Source organism: Palaemon carinicauda, unplaced genomic scaffold (genome assembly GCF_036898095.1).
Source record: "Palaemon carinicauda isolate YSFRI2023 unplaced genomic scaffold, ASM3689809v2 scaffold818, whole genome shotgun sequence".
NCBI classification, from domain to species: Eukaryota; Metazoa; Arthropoda; class Malacostraca; order Decapoda; family Palaemonidae; genus Palaemon; species Palaemon carinicauda.
Window position 1 is genome coordinate 67,501 of NW_027172114.1, and position 10,000 is coordinate 77,500.

At 37.3% G+C, this 10,000-nt stretch overlaps 2 long non-coding RNA genes across 2 annotated transcripts in view; one reads left to right on the forward strand and one right to left on the reverse strand.

The window, feature by feature from the left end:
* The window catches only part of LOC137637533 (uncharacterized), a 65,169-nt gene extending 56,619 nt beyond the window's left edge, over positions 1–8,550 (forward strand). Inside the window, exon 5 of the long non-coding RNA XR_011043695.1 lies at positions 8,270–8,550. This is a non-coding gene — a long non-coding RNA (uncharacterized lncRNA). The remainder of the gene's footprint in view (positions 1–8,269) is intronic.
* Positions 8,551–9,985: 1,435 nt separating this feature from the next.
* Positions 9,986–10,000, reverse strand: part of LOC137637534 (uncharacterized) — a 5,483-nt gene continuing 5,468 nt past the window's right edge. Inside the window, exon 2 of the long non-coding RNA XR_011043696.1 lies at positions 9,986–10,000. This exon is cut by the window's right edge and continues 292 nt beyond it. This is a non-coding gene — a long non-coding RNA (uncharacterized lncRNA).

Here is a 10,000-nt window from a genome sequence, read left to right on the forward strand (position 1 = left end):
TTGTGACATTATTAAGTCTACCAGGTAACTAAATTGCTTAGTTTTGTATGTTGGTGTAGTAGGATCGAGTTTGTTCTGTCTGTTTATTAAAAGAGGATTTTCCTTGTCCTTGATTTTAGTAAGATTTCGTATAGGTCATAGAAAATGGCCACATGGTTTTACTTACAAAAAATGAATTTTCCTCTTTGAGCGAAGTTGTCGTACGAATGAAGATGCGTTATCTTAATTGTTACGTTATTTTGTATATTATGCTCATTCTGATATGTAAAAGAAGCCTCTCTCTCTCTCTCTCTCTCTCTCTCTCTCTCTCTCTCTCTCTCTCTCTCTAATGTGTTCACGTTAATATCTCCCAGTGCAGTGAGTGTGGCACTATTTTAACTGCTCAAAATGTATTTTGTGGATGTTTTGGTCAGAAAACTTTATCCGATTTTGAGTTTTTTCTGTTTTTAAGATATTAGTGTTGTAAGCAGCAGAGGTTTAATAGATAATATTTAAATGTGATATATTATAGGTTTTTCATTTCTAAAATTTCTATCAACAAGATTTAATATATCTTTTATCTCATAGATTTATTACGGCATAATCCGTAGGACTTAAGCCGATTCCTTGGGCCTGTAAATGTATTTTTCGCTTTTGTTTTTTGGCGAGTAGAAGTGGACGTGTTGCAATGAGCTTATTGAAAAATTGCTTAATAATATCTATTCCTCCTATGTTAACTTGCTTGATAATTTTCCCCTATTTTTATTATTATTCCATGACTTGGAAAATTTCTTTAGTAGTTTTTCATAGTTCAAGTTCACTTCTCCCTATTTTTGGCATTGTTGGGTAACATTAAGGAGACTGAAATCTTTGTATTGAGGTCTGCTTTATATAGTTTTTGTGTGGCTTAGTTTTTGTGAGGCTTAGTTTTTGTGATGCTTAGTTTTTGTGAGATTCTGGGAAAGTTTTTTTTTCAATTGAATCCTGATGAAAATGTTTATCAGCAGTTAGTTTTGGCATACGAAGCTGTTTTGACGAGTTTATTAATTTGATTCTTAATAATGTAATGCTTGATTTGTATACGTTATAATGCACAGGAAGGAAAATAGACATTTTGTTTATATTATCCATTAGATGCAGGACGACTTTTTTTTATATTGTATTAATGGTAATTCGTAATAAAAAAAAAATACAATGGACACAAGTAAAGTTCTTGAAAAGCACTCGCAGACCTCACACTAGTGTTCTCTTAACTACCTGTTTCCTCAGGGACTTACAATCCCTGACTGACTGAGTCCCCCTACCCCTTTCAGCTTGTCCAAAAACTAGTCCACTCTGGAATTCCTGCCGGTTCCCTGACACGAAAATCTAATTAGTTATAGAAGTCAAAGCGTTTGGGTAGACAGACCAATACATTTCTCTAAAATAAATACCAGTGTACATGCATATTATTTTACTTTACAATATTACAAATTTGGTTAGGGACTTTTAATTTTGCTATAATCAAAATTGTCTCCATTTTACCACAGCCATTTTATTTTTAATCATATTTAGTGTTGAGGTTTACTTTTCAAGAGTTTTATGGTTATATAAAGTTTTATAGTTATATACTTTTCTACTTTGAAAGTTTGTAGTTACACATTTTTCCAATTTGAAAGTTTGTAGTTAATTATTTGCCACACACTTTTCTACTCTGAAAATTTGCAGTTACTTTTCTACTTTGAAAATTTGCAGTTACTTTTCTACTTTGAAAATTTGCAGTTACTTTTCTACTCTGAAAATTTACAGTTACTTTTCTACTTTGAAAATTTGCAGTTACTTTTCTACTTTGAAAATTTGCAGTTACTTTTCTACTATTGACATTTTAGGTAACATATTTTGGTCCTCATTTCTTAATACCACCAGTTTCATTTGTATTTTTCTAACACAATGGAGAAATTTATGGGTTAAATAAAACCAAATGTTTAAAAAACCATATAAAGTTTTCTCTAGTCATTTTTTAGTTATAATTTATTGATAAAGTTCGTCGTGTTATCAGGAAATCTCAAATTTCAATATTAGTTTTAGAACAGCTTTGATTACACCGCCAGTAAGGTTACAAAACACAATAAACCATGTTCAATTAATATATTTATCGATTTCTTTACAGTTTTAAATGTAAATAGAAATAAATATCCCTTCATACAGATTTTGGTTACAATGTGGATGAAGCAAAAACTAATTATAAAATAAGCTCATACAGCTCAAATGAATATTAATCTACTGTCAGTTCACAATCGAGTATTTTTAACAGTCAAATCTAGATGTATTTAGGTATAACAACAGAATAAAATTATTATACAATGATCATAAATTAACACCAAAACACTCCAAAGGTTACTGGCAAGTTCCACGCAGGATTCCTTTTCTGCTGCTTGTGTCTCTCTTGTCCCCTTCTAGCTTGAACTGACCTCTTCCCTCGAACAGTCGAACTACCTTTTGGCGAAACAGAAAACTAGACAAACTAGGATTTCCTCTGGCTATCTGTCAAAAGATATAATTAGCATTTTATATTAGTCGATTATTTTATATATTCACAGCAAAATACTAGATGGCTATGACTCCAGTTTATGCATAACTTAGTAAACGAAATGTTACGTATGTTTAGACTTTGATATTAAAATCGAAGGCCTTTCAAGCATTTAATGTAGATTCTCTCTCTCTCTCTCTCTCTCTCTCTCTCTCTCTCTCTTCCTCTCTCTCTCCCCCCCCCTCTCTCTCTCTCTCTCTCTCTCTCTCTCTCTTCCTCTCTCTCTCTTCCTCTCTCTCTCCCCCCCCCCCTCTCTCTCTCTCTCTCTCTCTCTCTCTTCCTCTCCTCTCTCTTCCTCTCTCTCTCCCCCCCCCCTCTCTCTCTCTCTCTCTCTCTCTCTCTCTTCCTCTCCCTCTCCCCCCCCCCCCTCTCTCTCTCTCTCTCTCTCTCTCTCTCTCTCTTCCTCTCCCTCTCCCCCCCTCTCTCTCTCTCTCTCTCTCTCTCTCTCTCTCTCTCTTTGTAAGGACGATTAAAGGATACAAAATTTGCTTATTTAATCTTGTAATGGCACCGCTGCAATTTAAAAACCTAATTAGGGTGAATGTTTTTTTTTATTGTTGTGAGTTACAGACAGACACCATTGATGGGTATGGTGCGTTTGATAGGGCAGGGGGACCCGTTGTAATTTGCTCTCTCTCTCTCTCTCTCTCTCTCTCTCTCTCTCTCTCTCTCTCTGTTGGTTTTAGTTATGAACTGCTTTTACAGAATCACTACTGCTATTGGGAATACAAAAATTACTGCTGTCATTGGAACTCGCGCAGTGTACTGTAGGCATTGGTCACAGATCTTTGCACTGTTATTATTATTATTATTATTATTATTATTATTATTATTATTATTATTATTATTATTATTATTATTATTATTATTATTATTGATTATTTATTTTTTATTATTGTTTATTAATATTATTTATTATTATTATTATCACTACTAGCTGAGCTAAAACCCAAGTTGGAAAAGCAATATGCTATAAGCACAAGTGCTTCAACAGGGAAAAAGTCCAGCGAGGAAAGGAAATAAGGAAATAAATAAACGATATGAGAAGTATTGAACAATTGAAATAAGATTGCTTTAAAAACAATAACAACATTAAAACATATATTTTTTATATATAAACCATAGAAAGACTTGTCAGCCTTTTCAACATGAAAACATTCGCTGCAAGTTTGAAGTTTTGAATCTTTGGCAGGTGTGTACTGAAAGTCACCCTTGGATCTCTCTCTCTCTCTCTCTCTCCTCTCTCTCTCTCTCTCTTGGTTACTGAAAATATTTCAAGTTGACTGTGTTTAGCAAAGTTCTTTGTTGATTAACTGTGAAGTTTGGAAGCTTTGGCAGGTGTGTACTGAATATCACCCTTGGATCTCTCTCTCTCTCTCTCTCTCTCTCTCTCTCTCTCTCTTGTAATTATCATGGGGTTTACCATTAGCTCAAAGTGAATGCCTTCACTACCTGGCATTCAAAGCCTTTTGATATTAGCGCCTCAAAAAAATGCAAGGATTTCCTAAGCAAGGTTAATCTAGTTAACTATATTCTTTGACTCGCCTCTCTGGATGACCCTGTGTCTCTCAATCCTTACGTTCTGTTTATGAAATTCAACACAGTCTTCGATTCCAGTACCTTAAAGAACCCAATTTCAATGCTGGTATACTTTTGGATGGTAATTATATGCGAATTTTGTTCCTCTATTGTTGTTGGGATTCGAAACAATTGTTTATTCATTATTTTTTTATTAGAATTATATAGGCGTTGGGCATTTTGAATTAATAACTCCTAATGTCAGTCAATCAGGATTGGCAAGGCTAAATAATTCTGTTGGTTTTGAGGGCAGGGTAATTCGATGTTGATTTTAAAGGCTGTGGTAATTTTATGTTTTTTAGGGCAGGGTCATTAATATGATTTTGACAGTTGGGTCATTATAGGTTATGATTTTATATGGGGATAGGAACGTACTGTCTCTTGCAACTGTTTAGCTCTTTGTTGTATGTCTGAAAAGTTTTCTTTCGAGTTTTTGAAATTACGAATGTAAAAAAAAAATAAGGCTTGGCCTCTTAGCTGACTTATTGGTAATGTTTGACAGTATTTTAGAAGGGGAATATCTCTCTCTCTCTCTCTCTCTCTCTCTCCTCTCTCTCTCTCTCTCTCCAATTCAAATAGGTTTTTTTACTTACTTTCTATCCCTCATATTAGAAATAGGGTTTCTTCATTCTCTCAAGCGTTTTTTCTCAAGAAGCAATTTGAAAAACTTGACAATTTCACTCCAAAAGCAGTTTGTTTATTGCCATATTTGTTTGTATTTGTCTCTCTCCAGGTCCAATATTTTGTTCCCCCTCTCTATTCGTGTCCAATTATAAGTTGCCCTTCTCTATTCATGTCCAACTAGAAGTTGCCCTTCTCTATTCATGTCCAACTAGAAGTTGCCCTTCTCTATTCATGTCCAACTAGAAGTTGCCCTTCTCTATTCATGTCCAACTAGAAGTTGCCCTTCTCTATTCATGTCCAACAAGAAGTTGCCCTTCTCTATTCATGTCCAACTAGAAGTTGCCCTTCTCTATTCATGTCCAACAAGAAGTTGCCCTTCTCTATTCATGTCCAACAAGAAGTTGCCCTTCTCTATTCATGTCCAACAAGAAGTTGCCCTTCTCTATTCATGTCCAACTAGAAGTTGCCCTTCTCTATTCATGTCCAACAAGAAGTTGCCCTTCTCTATTCATGTCCAACTAGAAGTTGCCCTTCTCTATTCATGTCCAACTAGAAGTTGCCCTTCTCTATTCATGTCCAACAAGAAGTTGCCCTTCTCTATTCATGTCCAACTAGAAGTTGCCCTTCTCTATTCATGTCCAACTAGAAGTTGCCCTTCTCTATTCATGTCCAACAAGAAGTTGCCCTTCTCTATTCATGTCCAACTAGAAGTTGCCCTTCTCTATTCATGTCCAACTAGAAGTTGCCCTTCTCTATTCATGTCCAACAAGAAGTTGCCCTTCTCTATTCATGTCCAACTAGAAGTTGCCCTTCTCTATTCATGTCCAACTAGAAGTTGCCCTTCTCTATTCATGTCCAACTAGAAGTTGCCCTTCTCTATTCATGTCCAACTAGAAGTTGCCCTTCTCTATTCATGTCCAACTAGAAGTTGCCCTTCTCTATTCATGTCCAACTAGAAGTTGCCCTTCTCTATTCATGTCCAACTAGAAGTTGCCCTTCTCTATTCATGTCCAACTAGAAGTTGCCCTTCTCTATTCATGTCCAACTAGAAGTTGCCCTTCTCTATTCATGTCCAACTAGAAGTTGCCCTTCTCTATTCATGTCCAACTAGAAGTTGCCCTTCTCTATTCATGTCCAACTAGAAGTTGCCCTTCTCTATTCATGTCCAACTAGAAGTTGCCCTTCTCTATTCATGTCCAACTAGAAGTTGCCCTTCTCTATTCATGTCCAACTAGAAGTTGCCCTTCTCTATTCATGTCCAACTAGAAGTTGCCCTTCTCTATTCATGTCCAACTAGAAGTTGCCCTTCTCTATTCATGTCCAACAAGAAGTTGCCCTTCTCTATTCATGTCCAACTAGAAGTTGCCCTTCTCTATTCATGTCCAACTAGAAGTTGCCCTTCTCTATTCATGTCCAACAAGAAGTTGCCCTTCTCTATTCATGTCCAACTAGAAGTTGCCCTTCTCTATTCATGTCCAACTAGAAGTTGCCCTTCTCTATTCATGTCCAACAAGAAGTTGCCCTTCTCTATTCATGTCCAACTAGAAGTTGCCCTTCTCTATTCATGCCAACTAGAAGTTGCCCTTCTCTATTCATGTCCAACTAGAAGTTGCCCTTCTCTATTCATGTCCAACAAGAAGTTGCCCTTCTCTATTCATGTCCAACTAGAAGTTGCCCTTCTCTATTCATGTCCAACAAGAAGTTGCCCTTCTCTATTCATGTCCAACTAGAAGTTGCCCTTCTCTATTCATGCAACTAGAAATTGCCCTTCTCTATTCATGTCCAACTAGAAGTTGCCCTTCTCTATTCATGTCCAATTACCAGTTGCCTGTCTCTATTCATGTCCAACTATAAGTTTCCCGATTCTATTCATGTCTAATTATAAGTTTCCCTCCGTGTTCATGTCCAAGTTTTTCTCCCCCCCTTTCTATTCATGTCCAAGTTTTTCTCCCCCCCTTTCTATTCATGTCCAGTTTTTTTGTTCCCCTTTTCTTCATGTCTATATTTAGTTCCCCTTGAATATTCATGTTCTCCCAGAATGTAAATGTCCAATTTTTGTTCCCCATGTATATTCATGTCTAATATTTGTTCTCCCAGAATGTTCATGTCTAATTTTGTTCCCCATGTACAGTATATTCATACCTAATTTTCTATTCCCTCTCACTAATCAGGTCCAATTTTTTTGTTCCCTTTCTATTCATTGTCCAACTTTTGTTCCCCCCCTCTATTCATATCCAAATTTCCGTTCCCTCTCTATTCATGTCCAATATTTTTAATTTCACCTCTATATTCATGTCCATATTTTGTTTCTCTCCTCTCTACACTCTTCTAAAATGAAAGAAAAAAAATACTGGCATTAAGGAAATAAATTTAGATAAATTAAGTCAAAATTTATATGTTGATCTTCCATTGATTCTCCTTCATTGTTTTATTGTTGGGTTTATATGTGGTAATTTGTTCCTTATTAAATTTCAACGATAATACCATTTTTGTCTCTTTTCATAATTGTTTTATATCTAGTTTTAGGAAATAATTGTTTGACTTAAAGCTCTCAGAATTTGCCTTACTGAATAGGGTTTAATTTTAGAGAAATAATTGACTCAAAGCTCTCAGAATTTGACATACTGATCAGGGTTTATTTTAGGGAAATAATTGACTCGAAGCTCTCAGAATTTGACATACTGATCAGGGTTTAATTTTAGGGAAATAATTGACTCAAAACTCTCAGAATTTGACATACTGATCAGGGTTAATTTTAGGGAAATAATTGACTCGAAGCTCTCAGAATTTGACATACTGATCAGGGTTTATTTTAGGGAAGTAATTGACTCGAAGCTCTCAGAATTTGACATACTGATCAGGGTTAATTTTAGGGAAATAATTGACTCGAAGCTCTCAGAATTTGACATACTGACCAGGGTTTATTTAGGGAAATAATTGACTCGAAGCTCTCAGAATTTGACAAACTGATCAGGGTTAATTTTAGGGAAGTAATTGACTCAAAACTCTCAGAATTTGACATACTGATCAGGGTTAATTTTAGGGAAATAATTGACTCAAAGCTCTCAGAATTTACCTTACTGATCAGGGTTAATTTTAGTGAAATAATTGAATCGTAACTCTCAGAATTTACCTAACTGATCATTGTATATTGTCTGAGAGTTATCGTTAAAATTTTTGCTTAGTTTTATTTTGTATACATTGTATAAGTACATAATTATAGCCACGAAAAGGAAAATGATGACTTGATTGGTTAGTACCAAAGTCCAAATGAGTGACATGGACGGACTTGAATCCGTCGATATCACCAATTTGGACTTGGGTGTAAAACTCCTATCAAAGTCTTTATTTTCTCATTTCTCATTTGGTCAGGACGTGTCAGTGATTTCAACGGAGAAAGAAGGGATATTTTTGTCTAGTCTCTAATCAAATTTCATCAGTCAGGAATTGTTTCATGTAAAACATGTTACACATTTTCATAATATACGACAATACTAATTCAGATATTATTATTCACAGGAATGAGCTTCCATAGCAGTGTGTGCGCCAGTCCTGTGGGCCATCAAGAGGAGAGCGCCAGTCCTGTAAGCCCACAAGAGGAGAGCGCCAGTCCTGTAAGCCCATAAGAGGAGAGCGCCAGTTCTGTGAGCCCACAAGAGGAGAGCGCCAGTCCTGTGAGCCCACAAGAGGAGAGCGCCAGTCCTGTGAGCCTACAAGAAGAGAGAGTGGCAGTCCTGTGAGCCCACAAGAGGAGAGAGTGGCAGTCCTGTGAGCCCACAAGAGGAGAGAGTGGCAGTCCTGTGAGCCCACAAGAGGAGAGAGTGGCAGTCCTGTGAGCCCACAAGAGGAGAGAGTGGCAGTCCTGTGAGCATCAAGAGGAGAGAGTGGCAGTCGTGTGAGCCATCAAGAGGAGAGAGTGGCAGTCGTGTGAGCCATCAAGAGGAGAGAGTGGCAGTCCTGTGAGCCATCAAGAGGAGAGAGTGGCAGTCCTGTGAGCCATCAAGAGGAGAGAGTGGCAGTCGTGTGAGCCATCAAGAGGAGAGAGTGGCAGTCCTGTGAGCCATCAAGAGGAGAGAGTGGCAGTCCTGTGAGCCCACAAGAGGAGAGAGTGGCAGTCGTGTGAGCCATCAAGAGGAGAGAGTGGCAGTCCTGTGAGCCATCAAGAGGAGAGAGTGGCAGTCGTGTGAGCCATCAAGAGGAGAGAGTGGCAGTCGTGTGAGCCATCAAGAGGAGAGAGTGGCAGTCCTGTGAGCCATCAAGAGGAGAGAGTGGCAGTCGTGTGAGCCATCAAGAGGAGAGAGTGGCAGTCGTGTGAGCCATCAAGAGGAGAGAGTGGCAGTCGTGTGAGCCATCAAGAGGAGAGAGTGGCAGTCGTGTGAGCCATCAAGAGGAGAGAGTGGCAGTCCTGTGAGCCATCAAGAGGAGAGAGTGGCAGTCGGTGTGGAGCCATCAAGAGGAGAGAGTGGCAGTCGTGTGAGCCATCAAGAGGAGAGAGTGGCAGTCGTGTGAGCCATCAAGAGGAGAGAGTGGCAGTCGTGTGAGCCATCAAGAGGAGAGAGTGGCAGTCCTGTGAGCCATCAAGAGGAGCGCCGCACCCCCCCCCATATAAAAAAAAAAAAATCAGCCGGTAATCCAGGGCTTATATAACGCAGTTTCTGGACACTCTTCGTAAACGTTTTGAATATATAGAGAGTATGAATTTTAATTTTTTTTTTTTTTTTGGGCTGCTGCTTGGGCAGTTTTCTGGCAGTGAAGTTTTCCATTATGTATATAAATGGCCAATCAACTTTGTGTATTTCAATGTTTTCCATTATGTATATAAATTTCAATGTTTTCCATTATGTATATAAATGGCCAATCAACTTTGTGTATTTCAATGTTCAAGTCTTGCTTTTAAAAGTCACAATTTTTTTGCCAGTCAACTTTGTATTTCCGTGTTTGAAGTGTTGCCTTGAATAATTTTATTTGCCCTAAATCTTTTGCCTTTATTCATTTTTGCCTTTATTCATTTTTGCCTTTATTCATTTTTGCCTTTATTCATTTTTGCCTTATTTTAGACTTTTAACTTTTGGCTTATTATATTCTTGGCTTATTATATTTTTCCTGTCAGCTCTGTATTCCCATGTTCAAGTCTTTTCAATGTGAAAAATAAAAGTAAAATTGATTTTTCAAACTTTCATTTCAAAACCACAAAATACCAAAAAAAAAAAAAAGGGTGTATTCAAAGAATAAAAGTATTGATTCACAGGT